The sequence below is a fragment of the Lissotriton vulgaris genome, chromosome 4_1 (genome assembly GCF_964263255.1).
Source record: "Lissotriton vulgaris chromosome 4_1, aLisVul1.2, whole genome shotgun sequence".
Lineage (NCBI taxonomy): Eukaryota > Metazoa > Chordata > Amphibia > Caudata > Salamandridae > Lissotriton > Lissotriton vulgaris.
The window spans coordinates 2,067,184,644-2,067,199,469 of NC_141691.1; the positions used below are offsets into that span (position 1 = coordinate 2,067,184,644).

The following is a 14,826-nucleotide window of genomic DNA, read 5'->3' on the forward strand; positions in this document are numbered from 1 at the left end:
ACAAGGGAGAAAATCTAGCTGTATTTAGACTGTAGATAAACAAGCACTGAGGTGTTTTCGCTGCACAGGCATCAAATAGTTCATTCTGAGGTTAGGTCGTACCAGTGTATGGAATGTGGAAAAAGCTCCACTAAACTAAAGAAGTTTTTGAGAGAACAGAGAGTCCATACAGGTGATGAGCACTATAATTGTACAGAATGTGAGATTAGCTACACTGAGAATGTCACACTGGTAAAGCAACTGCTAGTGAGAAACACTTTCACTGTAATGAATGTGAGAAAAACTTTGCTGAGAAGAAATCACTGTTGTCATATCGTCCATACTGGTTAGAAACCATGCGACTGTACAGCAAGTGCAAAAAGATTCAATAGTGAAGCATAGGATAATGTATGCTGGTGAGGAACCCTATCAGTGTACCGAAAGTGAGAACATCTCCACTTGGAATAGCATAGATCAGATTCATCAGAGTACCCATACTTGTTAGAAAGCCTGTCACTGTAAAAAATTTAGGAAAAGCTTCAGTGAGAACAGCACACTGAAGATGCATCAGACATGCCATTCTGCCGATAAACCCTATCAAAATACAGAATGTAGGCAAAGCTTCATTAAAACATTCAGTTTTTTGAAACACCAGATAGACCAAACTGGAGAGAAACCCTTTGACTGCACAGAATGTGGAAAAAGGTTTACTCTGAAGGTTACGCTGTTGAGGCATCAGAGAATCCACACTGGTGAGAAACCCTATCATTGCACAGAATGCGGCAAAAGCTTTACTCAGAAGTGCACACTGTTGAGTCATCAGAGAATCCATATTGGTGAGAAACCCTTTCAGTGTACAGAATGTGGGAAAAGCTTTACTCAGAAGGGTACACTGTTGAGTCATCAGAGAATCCATATTGGTGAGAAACCCTATCATTGCACAGAATGCAGGAAACGCTTTACTGTGAAAAGCCATTTGTTGAAACATCACAGAATCCACACTGGTGAGAAACCCTATCCGTGTACAGAATGCGAGAAAAGCTTTACTCAGAAGTGTACGCTATTGAGGCATCAGAGAATCCATACTGGTGAGAAACCCTATCAGTGTACAGAATGCTTGAAAAGCTTTACTCAGAATGGTATGCTGTTCACCCATCAGAGAATCCATACTGGTGAGAAACCCTATCAGTGTACAGAATGCATGAAAAGCTTTACTGAGAAGGGTGCGCTGCTGAGCCATCAGAGAATCCATTCTGGTGAGAAACCCTATCAGTGTACAGAAAGCGAGAAAAGCTTTACTGTGAAAGGCCCTTTGTTGACACATCAGAGAATCCACACTGATGAAAACCCCTATCAGTGTGCAGAAGCAGGAAAAGCTTTACTGTAAAGGAAAAGCTGTTAAGGCGTCAGAAAAGCCATACTGGTGGGAAACTGCATTGGTGTACTGAATGTATGAGAGGCTTCACTAAGAAGAAAGCTATCTTAAGACATCCATTAACCCATACTGGTGAGAAACCGTATCCATGCACAGAATGTAGAGAACGCTTTACTCATAAGAAATCACTCTCAGAGAATCCATACTGATGAGTAACCTTTTAATTGTTCTGAATTTAGGAAAAACTTCACTCAGATACCCTTAATGAAAGCAATTCATTGTGGCAAACATGAGAAAAGCTTCACAAGAATGCAGATATTGTAAAATAATCTGAGAAGCCGTTCATTGTAGACAACTCATAGCCTTGAATGTGGAAAACTAGTGAAGCAAGGGGACATGAACTATATCAGCATTTGGGAGATAGAATGGATACAAAAGTGAATCCAGAAGACCAATTCAAAATACAATAAGAGTCCTCTCTTCCACCTTACTTATTCTATTATTATTACAATTTCTTCATATTATAAACATTGTCATCTTCCCCTGCACAGGGACACGTGACTGGTAAATATAAATGTGTGCGGAATGTTGAGAGTATAAAGGTAAAGATCATCATCGCCATGGTGTCCGATCAAGAGCTTTTTTTAAAGTCCGTATTACCCCATTCACTCGCTTTCTAAGATTCCCTCGCCATATCAGCTGTTTGTCCTTTTTTGAAAATACTACTTGTTTCATAAATTCATATCCACGCCTGTAGACACCTGTGAAAATAAATGTGCTATAACACGTTATTTGCAACAAGAAAGCAAGATCTTACTATGACAAAAATCCATGTAATAGTCTCAATGCAATGTGACTGACGTGACTAATTCTCATGAGAAAATATGGCATATGAAGATCTGTAACATGCAATATGCTGTTTATTATCATTTGGCGTTTTTTTACGACTTATATTATTTTTATTTTATGAGTAGGTGAAATGCTATACTGTTCGGTTATTTGTATTAAAAGAACAAAAGCAATGCTTTTTTGTGTCAGAGAGTCTTTTTGCAGGCTCCCTGTATACTGTTTGTCCTACTGTTGCTGAAGTTAATGCTGTGTAATGACTCTGTAGAGCCTGTGGATCCTGCATTCCAGGCCTTAGTGCATGTACTCTGACCCTTAAAAGTGTGTGTTTAATTGGCTTATCTCCAATTGTCATACGTTTATTACTACATTGATCCCTATTGTGTGACACCCAATGTACCATGGGTCTATACATTAAATGTTCCTCATGGACTGCAATACTTATTGTGCCATCACGAGTTTGACAATGTGTAACATCTCTCCCACACTGCCATTGCAGGCTGGCAGAGCAGCTTTTAAACTGCTAACTCTACTGTGCCATTTCAACCTGTGGCAAAGACAAAACCTTCCTTTTTAATATTTGTAAGTCACACTTAAGGTAGGTCTAACGAGCCTCAAAGGCAGGGTGCATTATATTAAAGAGAAGGATATCAGTTATGTTTTACATGTCTTGAAAGCAAAAACCCTGCATTGTCGTTTTCACTGTATTAAGACTGGTAGCCCCATTGGTTAGTATGGAGCTACACACTGACAACTCAGTATTGCTAACTTCCAAATGGTAATACTAAAGTTGAAGCTTTAAAGTACCAAAAGAATCATTGCATTACATCTAACTTGATGCACAAGTTGAGTTTAATGTAACTAGTTTATAAATGGCAATTTTTGAAAATTAGTTGCCTAAAACTTTCCAGTAACCCTCTTTGGTTGCACACAACTGCTGTCCTCGAGACAGCCTGCTACCATCCTAGGGAGAGGTGAGAACAACTCTCAGGAAGGGGAACGAAGGATCTGCCCAGAGGAAGCGGTATGATCTTCTAGCAGGATGGCCAGTGGGCGTGTGAAGGTGAAGCCACTGTTATGTGTTTCTTGCATGGCCCATTGGTGCTTTCCCTATTTTAGCCTAACTGTGCACATTGTAGGCCACTTTTCTTTTGCACAAGTTACTACATAGCTTGCTTACCTTTGTGCCAGTTTGTATTTTCACACAGAACCTGCACATGATTTCGTATTTATTTCTTTGGGATTTAGTCTGAATACACTAGACAAGGTCAAACAGAAATGCCCCTTGTTATTCTCTCTGGTCAGTCACTAGCACTTAGACATAACAAGAGAATGCAGCTTCTGTTTGTGAGCACACATATCTTGTCATATAACTAAGGACAGGGGTTCTGAAAAAAACACACTTAGCGAAGGTCCTGAAGCAAGAGTGCTGCACCAGCTGAGATGTAGAGCATCTACCTATTTGTGCTTTAGATACGGGGTCCGCCATTTATCCCAGAGATCTATAGTATATAATCATTTAGCTTCATTAGAAAGGAGGGGGTAGGCTAAACTGTCTTATAACATGACCGGCCATTTGATGGTATGTGGTTTGTTAACCATGCTAGTTATATTTTTGGTATGTATACGCTGTCTAATTGGGCACAGCACTGCATCTTAGAGCACAACAGCTTAAATATTTATTATAAACTTCCTTCATGTCTTTATCCTATTGTTGACATGTATGAGTGAGAGAGCGAAAGGGTGTGTCCTGTTACTGAGATCCCTGAGAGAGTTGAGTGTGTTGTGTTCTTGAGTGGCACTTACTCATTTCTCTGTTTCTTTCACCTTTGAAGGGCATTTAGTAGTCACATTAGGAAGGGGCTGCTCTTTTGTTGACAGACAAGCTGGTTTTCTCGGCAAAGAGGGAAAAGCTGTTGTCAAACTGGTTCTTCAAGGGAAGTGTAGCACCCAGGTAGCCACCCCTATTGGATGGGCTAAAGCCCTCCACACACAGAAAGGTCCAGCCATGTTGGGGGTGGGCAAAATGGTGTACTCTGGGATTTCTAAATGCCAAATGTAAGAAATCTGTTTTTTTTGGGTTGAGTGGGTTGTTAACCTTTCTCAAACAACAACCACAGTCCTTGTCAGGTGAAACAGAAAAGGTCACAGACTTACCTGTGCTTAACCCTCTGGTAGCGTGGCACAAAAGCTGTCAGGACTAACTTAGAGACACTATGTTGGGTATTTATGATGCACACTAACAATAATCAAGTGGAAACACAATGCAGAAAAAGTCCCACACAATAAATAGAGTAACATTTAATAAATAAAATCACTCAAACACAATGTAAATTGAAGCAGTAGAACCGGAGTTATAATTTTCAACGTTTAAGGTGGAAAATAGCAACAAAAAGAACTAAGCGCCCACGACTGGCGTCTAGATGCACAAGACCAGGGCAATGGAGCACGGTTCAGCTACATGGAGTGGATTGGGCCCGGTACTGGCTTACCTTCAGATTTAGAAGTAAAAGTTGCTGGGACGGCAAAGTTAAGCAGGGTAAGGCAGGTGGTGTACTCTGAGGTGCTTTGCCCCACATTGTCGCCAGGGAGTAGCTTGACAAACTCGCTGTGAAGATTTCTACGTTCTGACTTTGTCCATTTTTTAGAAGTTGAAAATCTCTAGATTGATAAATCTGCAGGCTGCAGGCTGTAGCTGACTACCGCAAAATCAGGCTGACAGGTGATGCACCTCGAACAGTTCTGCAAGCAGGTAGGTGCCAGTCTCCAGTTAGTTCTCAGGTCACTTTTTGGTGGAAAACTTTGTAAGTCCCAAGATATAGGGTTGGGTGAAATGATGAATGACTCTCAATGTAGTATAGGATGAATATTTATTGCAGAGCACAGAGACCTGTGCCTAGTACAGTTGAGAGTCAAGGAGCAACTGTCACTCAGATCATCTAGAGAATGTCAAGCATAACATTCCAGATGGCCTCACAGAATGCTCACAGTCCCTCAGTATAAACATAAGTATAAACACATCACCACACCTCCCTCTTTTAGATTGGGAAACAAAAAATAAAGATGGGAGGAAAAAGGGTGAAACAGAAGAACAAGGTGGTGCGACTTAAACATAATCTTGCAGTTTACGTGGCTTAATACAAGTTCTGGTACTTTTCCTAACACCACACCCAATGGGAACATTATGATGAAAATTTGCATTTTCAGAAGGGGCAGAGGGGTCTTTAGCAATACGAGAGGTGTTCCGGCAGTTTTCATTGGACCACCTAACAGCATTTTTTCTTACTTCTATAATTTGTTGAGAATTTAGAAAAACCTTTTCTTACTGTTACAGGGTTTTTTAATCTAACCCAGTCTCCAACACAGAGTTTGTGAGCAAGTTTTGTGGTGGAAAATCGGTTAGATTTATAACAAACTTCATCTGAAGTCTTTTTTGCAGATTCCCAAATACACTTTATGTCGCAACCAGTATGAAATGAATTAACCATCCAGAAAGGATAGACTTGAGATGAAGCCTTTCTACCCCTCATAAGTTCAAATGGTGAAAAATTGGTCGCTGCATGAGGTGAAGTGCGATATGACCAGACAAGGTCTTTGATAGCTTGGAACACACAAGATTTAGATCTGAAAGCAGCTTGTACATATTCCACTACTACTCTGTTAAACATTTCAGTTTTACCGTTACTTTGTGGGTGGTAGAGTGGAGTTCTAGTGTGTTTTATGTTGTAGGAATGTAAGAATGACATCATTTCATCTGAGACAAATTGGACACTATTGTCGGTGAGAATCTCTTCAGGATAACCTCTGCGAAAAATATTATCTAAGCAATTGATGACACTCTTTGAATTTGGTGTAGAAATTGGTTCTACTTCCACCCACCTAGATAAATGGTCAATGAGAACTAAAAAATACTTGGAGCTGGAGGTAATACATGAAAGGGACCAAGAAAGTCCATGCCAATTTTTTTGCCAAGATCTGCTAGGTGAAAACACAGGAGAAAACCTTATCGCTGATGTTACAGCGCGAACATTGTTTTACTAGATCATCAATTTGTGTATCCATTTTAGGCCACCAAAAATCACTTCGAACTTTCCTCTTTGTAATAGTCGGTCCGAGATGACCAGAATGTGCAACTAGGATGATTTTCTCTCGATAGCAAGAAGGGGGAACTAATTTATCATCTCTAACTATTTTTCCATTCTCTATAGAAAGTTTGTTACAGATTTTCCAGTACATTTGTAACTCAGGTGAAAGACCTCTCTCTTTAGGCCAGCCTTTCCTAATCAGAGATGCAACTTCTCTAAGTACAGGATCTTTATCAATTTGACTTATCCAGTCATGTTCTGCAAAAGACAATTCCTCTTGGTTAATACGTGCAACAAAAGTGCAACAAAACATTCTTCAATTTCAGTTTCACAGTCTTCTTCATATGTATCATGAACGGGAAGTCTTGATAAGCAGTCAGCTCTGCAGTTCTTTCCTCCTGGAATATGTTCAATGGTGAAGCTGTATTCCAAAACTTTTGTAGATAAACGTGCTAGACGAGCTGCTGTGCGTTTAGTGTTTTTACCTGAAAGAATATCAACCAAAGGACGATGGTCAGTTTTAAGAGTAAAAGATCTACCCCAAACATATTGTTTAAATTTTTCAGTGCTCCAAAATACAGGCAAAGAGTTCTTTTTCAATAACAGAATATTTTCGCTCAACTGGACGAAGAGTCCTTGATGCAAATCCAATAGTATTTTCTCTTCCATTGAAATTTTGTGAGAGAACAGCTCCCAGACCATATTCGGAGGCATCCACTGTGATAGTAGTTTGTCTTCCCTCTACGAATGCTTGTAAGGCAGGAGCTTGTACAATGTGATCCTTAATGGTTTGAAATCCTTTTTGACATTCTTCTGACCACACATAGATTGATCCTTTTTTAAGTAATGCTCAGAAACATTCTGTGGTTTTTGCAAAGTCTCTCATGGATTTTGAGTAGAATTCACAAAGTCCTAAAAAGGACATAAGTTGTTTTTTGTTTTGAGGAGGAGGAGCATCAAATGTACTCTTTATAAGACCTGGTCTGGGTTTGATACCGTTTTCAGAGATGACATGGCAGAGATTTTCAATGTCTTTGACCTTGAAAGTGCATTTGCTTTTTTGTAATGTAACTCCTCTGCTTTTAAGAACACTAAAGACTTGATCAAGAACAGAATCGTGTTCAGATTCAGTTTGTGTAAAAATGAGAATGTCATCTTGGAAGACAACAACATTAGGAATATGACTGAACATTTCTGTCATCTATCTTTGAAAAATGGCAGCAGCCGAAGCAAGGCCAAAAGGAAGTCTGCAAAATTGAAAAACTCCATCTGGAGTTACAAAAGCTGTGAAATGTTGAGACTAAGGATGTAACTCGACCTGATGGCAGGCAACCTTGAGATCGAGTTTTGAATACCATGAGGATGAGCCTACCTTGGAAATGAGGTCTTCAATACGTGGTAAGGGAAAACCATCAACCCAAATGGCCTCATTAAGACTCCTCAAATCAAAACACATCCTCAAGTCTCCAGACCTTTTCTTGGCTAAGACAATTGGAGAAAGCCAAAGAGTCGACTCAACCTTTTCAATTATGCCTTGATCGCATAATGACTGCAGGTGTTTGGAAAGATCACTTCTGATACTTAGGGGGACATTTTGTAGTTTAGGTTTGACAGGTACTGCGTTCTCTTTAATTTTGATTAAATGTGAAAGTCAGAAATCTTGCCTAAACGATCTTCAAAAATTTTGCTGTACTTTTGTTCCCAAGGAGCAACAGATTTAGTGCAAATATTATTTTTGGGGATAGAACAATTAGCATTTTGTTGATCAATGAATACAGGATTGAGTAATCCAGGTTTAATGGTAAGACCAAATTCGGCTTGATGAATAAGACCAAGAACATTGATTCCACGTTTGGATACATACACTTTCCCATTGATATCTACTCCAAATACACTTATCTTCGCCCAAAAATAGCCTAGAAAATCAATCCTACTACCTTCAAAAGCTACGATGCGTATGTCTGGAGGAAGTAAACTCTTGTTAAACCAATATTTCAAATACTTATCATGAGATACGATAGTGATACGTGCTCCAGTGTCAACCAGAAGTTGAATAATATTTGACTCAATGGTAACTTCTACTTCAGGATCAGGTACATGTTGTATCATACATTTTTCAGAGTTATTTTTTACTACACCCACATATTCTTGATCTTGATTCTTGATTGTCACTAAATTGCTCAGCAAACTGTTCATCAGAGTTATTAAGTACACATCTTACATTTCTTCTACTTCCACCCCATATAGACTTTTGCAAAATTACCCATTTTGCCACAGTGACCACATTGTTGATTGACAGCAGGACAATTTTTGAAAGATGAGACATGCCTAAAAGATCCACATCTATAACAACATATTCTGAAATTAGACTGTCTGTTAGATGTATATGCTCTTCCACCTCTGTTTGGTCTAAAAATTGGCTTGCGTTCTAGCATACCGGTGTGCGGTCTTTTGGCGGTCGAGTACTGCTACCAGTCCTTTTCTACCAGGAGCGTCACTATCTTCATCAAACCTCACGGGCAATGCTATGACCAGATCATCCTCCATAGTATCTTCCGCTCCTGGGACACCCTTTCTACTTTATCTCTAGGTGGATACAAAATATTCGTGCTAACAATTATACATCATTATTGCTCGCCTCCGGATATTTTATCAACTTGTGGAGATAAATACTCGCTTCCTTCACTATTGCTCTCATCACCATCTACTCACTGGAAGTTATCCTCGTGGAGGTTCTACAAATGTCAACACAAATAACGATCTGAATCTAAGCTACCTCCACTATACTGTTCTACCACCTCCTTTTCTCTGATGTCATAACATCATATGACAAGCTATAGGACTACATCGTTCCACATCTCAAGATCTTTAGAAGCTGCCTTTACCGACTGACCTTTTATATCCACGCCACACCTAACTGTGAGTCCTGGACTCTTTGAAACTCTAACAATAGACGGTCACCTGAAGAAGGCTCAAGAGCCGAAACGCGTGTAGTGGTGTCTACCGCTTTGCCTTCATCACTGTATATATGTTTCATGTCTATTGATTTTGTATTTTCTCTTTTGTATTTTTTAATTCAAGACTATATAAAATTTAAACACATAATCACTTATAAAAACTATATATACAAAAAACTGTAAAAAACAAAAGAAAAATAGTCAACAACAATAAACAATAAAGCTCTATCAGAAATTATTTTGCTCATTGGTTTCTGTACACAAGTGGACTTAATATACTGTTTCGTTCTAGGTTTTTATTTACAAAAAAACGTAAATTGTATTATCTAATCAATGTCTGTCACTTTGCTATAGACCTTTCCTAACTCTGGTCTAAAAATTCTTCCACCCCTTTGAAAAGTAAACCCTCTAGCGAAATTAGGAAGAGAGACATTAGGAGTAGAGGAGTTAGGAGTAGAAGAGTTAGAAGTAGAAGGTTTAGTAGCGACAGCACTTGAAATGTTGGTATTAGACAGGGCAGACTTGAGTTGTTTCGCATCATCCAAAGAGCCTTCAATGCTTTTGGCAATGTCAATAGCCTCATCTAGAGAAGAATCTTTGCAGGTAAGTAATTTTCGTTGAACTTTTTTGCAGTAACAGCGTGCAACAAGCTGATCCATTACTAACTGAGACGTAAAATTGTCAAATTTACACTTTACAGCAAGTACAGCAGTGATTAAGGTATTAATACTTTCATTTGGTTTCTGTGTTCTCGTAAAGAAGTTGTATCTGTGTACAACAATGTTTTTGTTTTTTGTGAAATATTTCTCCAATTGCATGACTGCTGTATCGAATTCATCAGGATCTTCACCTTCAGGTGGTACATAAGGAGGCAAGTGGTCAAAAACATTTTGGCCTTCAACTCCTAAATGATGATACATTACATTTTTCTTCCTTTCAGGTCTGAATCTTTAACCCTCAATTGCACCTAAATATGCTTTAAAGGATCTTATCCATAACTTCCATTCAAGTTGTGGCTCTCCTGGTTATTGTAGTATAGGTGCTGGAGGTGTCACACTTTGCATGTTTATAGGGCAAAGTGAAAAGAAATAAGAAAAGAAGAAAGAAGAGAGAGAAAAGGAAGAAGACAAATATCTATATAAAAATGTAGTGTAGTTCCTATTTTCCCTATAGGCCCTGCACATTGGAATAACATAAACAGCAGTTTAGACGTAGGACTGGGGCCTTCTAGGTCTCTACTGACTATGTTAGACTTAATTTAGGTTTGCACCAGCTAGCTCAGAGGTCACTGGAAACTTTCTTGACTGAAGAGGAAGTGATCAGCTTCCCTGGCTCAGACAAGAAGGGATTCAGCTTCCGACAACCGCATAAACATGATAACTTTGCTCCCTCAGAATAAGAGTCAATCTGTAGAGTCGTGTGAAACAATAGACAGCTATTTCATTCAGTCAGTTGTGCATATTTAATTTCACCAGGGTGCAGAGAATAGAGAGACGGGCGTTTTCAATAAATGGTATTATTTATTGAGCAGTCTTCCTTCCCATGCAAGAGAAATGATTTGCCACAATTGCAATACTTATTGTAAAGTATGTACAGTAAAAGGAGTATTATGAAATAATACTGTAAAAGCATTGATATGGTTTCTTAGCCATAAGACACTTTAAAATGGATAAAACATATATACATAGGCTAACGTGCTCAACTGGTGCTTCTAAAATACGCCTACCCCGGTGTACCTGACCTAAGCCTAATACGTGGGAAGGAGTAAGTAAGTAGCAGTTTAAGTTAAGTAGGTTTGTTGCCAAGGATCTGTTCAAGAATTCTCTCTAAGAGTTTAGTCAGCGCTGTACCTTGGGAATAGAATGTAGGAGGTCTGGTATCTCCCTCACAGGACCCGATATCCCAGTCACCCGCAAGGGTAGGCTGGAAACGCCGGAGCTGGATTTTCTCGGCAGGAGAAAAGACAGCGTCTTTCTCAGCGCGTCAAAGAGGAGGGGCAGCGTCCAAGGACTTCTCGCTTCTGCTGGGCTCTCAGAAAGTAGATTAGCTGCTCTGCTCCAGAATGACCACCGTGTGTTTGCTTAAGGCAACGTTGGTATATTTATACCTGAAAGATGCCGAGTTTGACGTAAGGTTTGGACATAAGACGTCAATAAAGATGTCACTAAGAACTGGCCGTTCTTACAGTGCTCGCAGGAGTTCTATTACAAATCAAAACAAAGCAAGCGGGGATTTCCCAGGTTGCTGGAGGTTTGGTGTGTCGAAAGAACTCTGTGTGCTCTCTAGGAATCTTAGGAAGTAGCTTCTGCCGTGTCTTGGACTGCAGGGGCGATTTACTGAAATATGGCTCTGATTATTATGCCATTATAGGGATATTATTGATTATAGCCGTATAGGGGCATAAAGTCACAATATTGAATCGGGTTCCTAGATAAAACACATCACCCACTCCACGGTTTTATGTCCATCAATTACTAAAACTAAGCAAAAAGATGCATGTGTATTCCAACCCACCCCAAAATACATTTTGCATTCGAAATGGTGTATGCGAAATACACGGAACGTTATAGGTACTGTACCTTTTTAAGCAGTGTAATCATTAAAAAATTGCATATATATTCAGTTGAACGATTTGCGAAAATTACACATGAAATGTCTCTTAATTACAGAAAAGAAGGTCGAGACTATTTCATCACATATAAATGAAATTGCTTGTGAGTGTGCCAGAGGCTGTGGTAACATACTGTCTCTAAATAAGCTAAAAATAGAAGCTCTGTTCTTTATGAATAGTTCTACTGTAAGCAGAGTACACATGCCAAAAAAGGTAAATATTTTGGAATTTTGGAAAAAAATAATTTCGTTTCAGGGAAAAAATAGTTCCAAATGTTTTCAGTAGCTTTTGTTTTTCAAAGCTGAAGGCCGAATTCAGAGTTCAGGGGAACGCTGTGTGCCGGTTGGCTTAAAAGTTATTCTTTTGGTTCAGGGGAGAACATGACTTCAGATAGATGTGCAAAAAAACAGTCTACAGCTTCAGGTGAAAGTTCAACCAAGGATGATAATGCTGTAACCGGGCAGTCGTGAGAATGATTGCTATCATCGATTTCGGGATCAGCAATGCTCACAGAAGGTCGTACCTGGGTGATGTTGCTCTCATTTCTTGCTTCACTGCCACCACCTAATCGTAGTGCAGAAGTCTCAACGAATGCCGTCATCAGGATTGGTAACCGCTGGGGACAACACGATGCATGAGCCGTTACTGGACTTAGCAAAGTATGGACATCCATTGGTACTGCTGATTGTAGTGTAAGACAGGTGTCTAACACGCATCCTTCTCCGCATAGCATACATCGAAGCACAGGTAAGATGCAGTTCTGCCATATAGGTCTGAATGAAAGAAACCAGGTCATATTCAGATCTCTTAGCCGGGCTAATCCAAGGACTTTAGTTATGCGGCCCCGGTAGCGTATTGCTAGGATCGTTTCTTCCATCGTTGCGGGGTCATGTCTGTGTTTTGGCTTGCCATATCGGAGCAGAAGAGTCAAAAATAAGATTCCTGCTACGAGTCCCAAAACTAGTGGTAGGCCACCAAAAACTGAATGGACAAAATTGGGAAAAATGCCCAGGACTGCTTCGAAGGGTGATAACAGTCCCGAAAAAGTTGTCTTAAATACATTACCACTGGCATCTGACATATTTAGGATTTGGCTTAGCATTTCTACGAAATGCACGGGGCAATTAGTTGATAAAAGTGTATGTATCTCTGCCGTTGTCCTTGCAACTTGAAGATCCTACGTTTCTTTTGATGACGTGATGTGTACTGTTGTCTGTAAAAGCACAGACTTCATTCTGCTTAAAGTATCAATTCGTATAGAAGAGATATTCAACAGAGGCCAAATCGTCGCCTCTGAGTCTCCAGGGCCATTTGGATACAATGCTTGCATGCAGCAAGTGACCATGGAACTAACGCTTACGAGATATGCTTTCCCTGCCACCATGCCACAACAGCTGTAGTCCGTTATTAGAACGTAACTCCCGTTAAAAAGTTGTTTAAAGAATGACTCTATCTGTGTTGCAGGTGTGCCGTGCTGGTGGCATGAAAGGTTATTTGAAGTCCCCTCACAGGCCCCATGTAAATTAATACCTTGGCACAGAAGTATACCGCTTAGTGATTGTTTACAATTATTACCACTAAGAAATACATTCTGGTATTTGTCACTATAACATGTGTGTGTATAAGGTAATTTCCATGATGTCTTAATGTACCCTTTACCCAACCTTTCATACTGGCCTGCTGGTATATACTCTTGGCATTTTTTAAATTGGAAAGTCGTTATCGGAATTGTGATAATCCCATGTATTATTCATTCAATGACAGGTCTTTCTGACATTGTCAATGGTAATCTCTCAAGTTTTTCAATGCTCAGAATCGTATAGTCTGCTCCTTTCTGTGCCAAACTGATTTGTTTATCAGTAAGGTTAAAGATAGAGAACAATGACGTTGTGTTGATTAAACGCCAAGGCACATAGCCTGAACGCAGGTTTTGCAACGTCCAGCCTAGCTGTACAAAAGAACGTAATTGGGACTGACCATGTTGTAACATTAGCAAGTCCTGATCTATTATATCTATAGCAGATGATACAATACTGTCCAGTGAATATATTCTGGAAGACAGAGTCATTAACCCGTTGTCCACAACAGAAAGTGATTTTTCCACATTAATACGATCAATTTCTCGTATTTTCTCTGCTGTCTCAATTTGAGTCACTTTCCATGCCTCGTAAGCAGCGTATAAACTGGCCGCTATGAAACGTTTTTAACGCTGTTTGCGTGGTCCCATTATGAAATCGCGCAAGTCAACACCATCTTTAAGTAAAGATAAGTGTTGCTTAATTTGTGCCAGTGTGGATGTTTGTAGCCATTCAAGGCATAGTTTCCCTACACTGTATGTTGTTACTATCTCTGAATGTTGTCTCTGGGAGTATCTAGGGTCTGGTCTGGTCATTTTCAACCCCTGTATTTTGTTCAGGAATCTATCTTGACATTTATTTGTGTCTCTTGGCCAGATTAACCACTTTTTCCAATCAGGATGTGTTCTATTTTGATGTAAAATTTTGGATACGTCTATCTCAATATCTTTGGTTGTGTTATCAGATATTGGCTTTGGAATAGACGGTTTGTTTAAGTCTTTGATTTTGGCTAGGCCAAAACAGGTAGTTTGTTGAATGGTGTCATTCAAGAGCATTATTTGTTCTGGTATCATGCAGGCTCGAAACAATGCTTCTAGGCCTTGTACCTGCCATTCTTTTGTACCCCAGATGGTTTTTGTTTCAATGTTGTTTCTCCAGAAATCAAAACCAAATGTAATCATTTTTTCATAAAATGTTTCCGAATAGATCAATTTTGTATTTGTCAGCATGGTTTTTGTCCCTGTTTTATCTAACAGTTTATAATAAAATGTTTCTGCATCACTTGTGTTAAACCCTGAAAAGTATTGGAATTTCTCATAGAATGTTTTTGAACTGCTTTTAGGTGGAGTTGCACAATGTTCCCATTGATTATATTTAAAAACATTTCTAGGTTGAG

General features: G+C 39.4%; 1 pseudogene; it reads left to right on the forward strand.

Moving 5' to 3' along the window:
• The first annotated feature begins 400 nt into the window (after nucleotides 1-400).
• On the forward strand, nucleotides 401-1,704 carry LOC147725013 (uncharacterized; annotated as a pseudogene).
• Nucleotides 1,705-14,826: the final 13,122 nt, after the last annotated feature.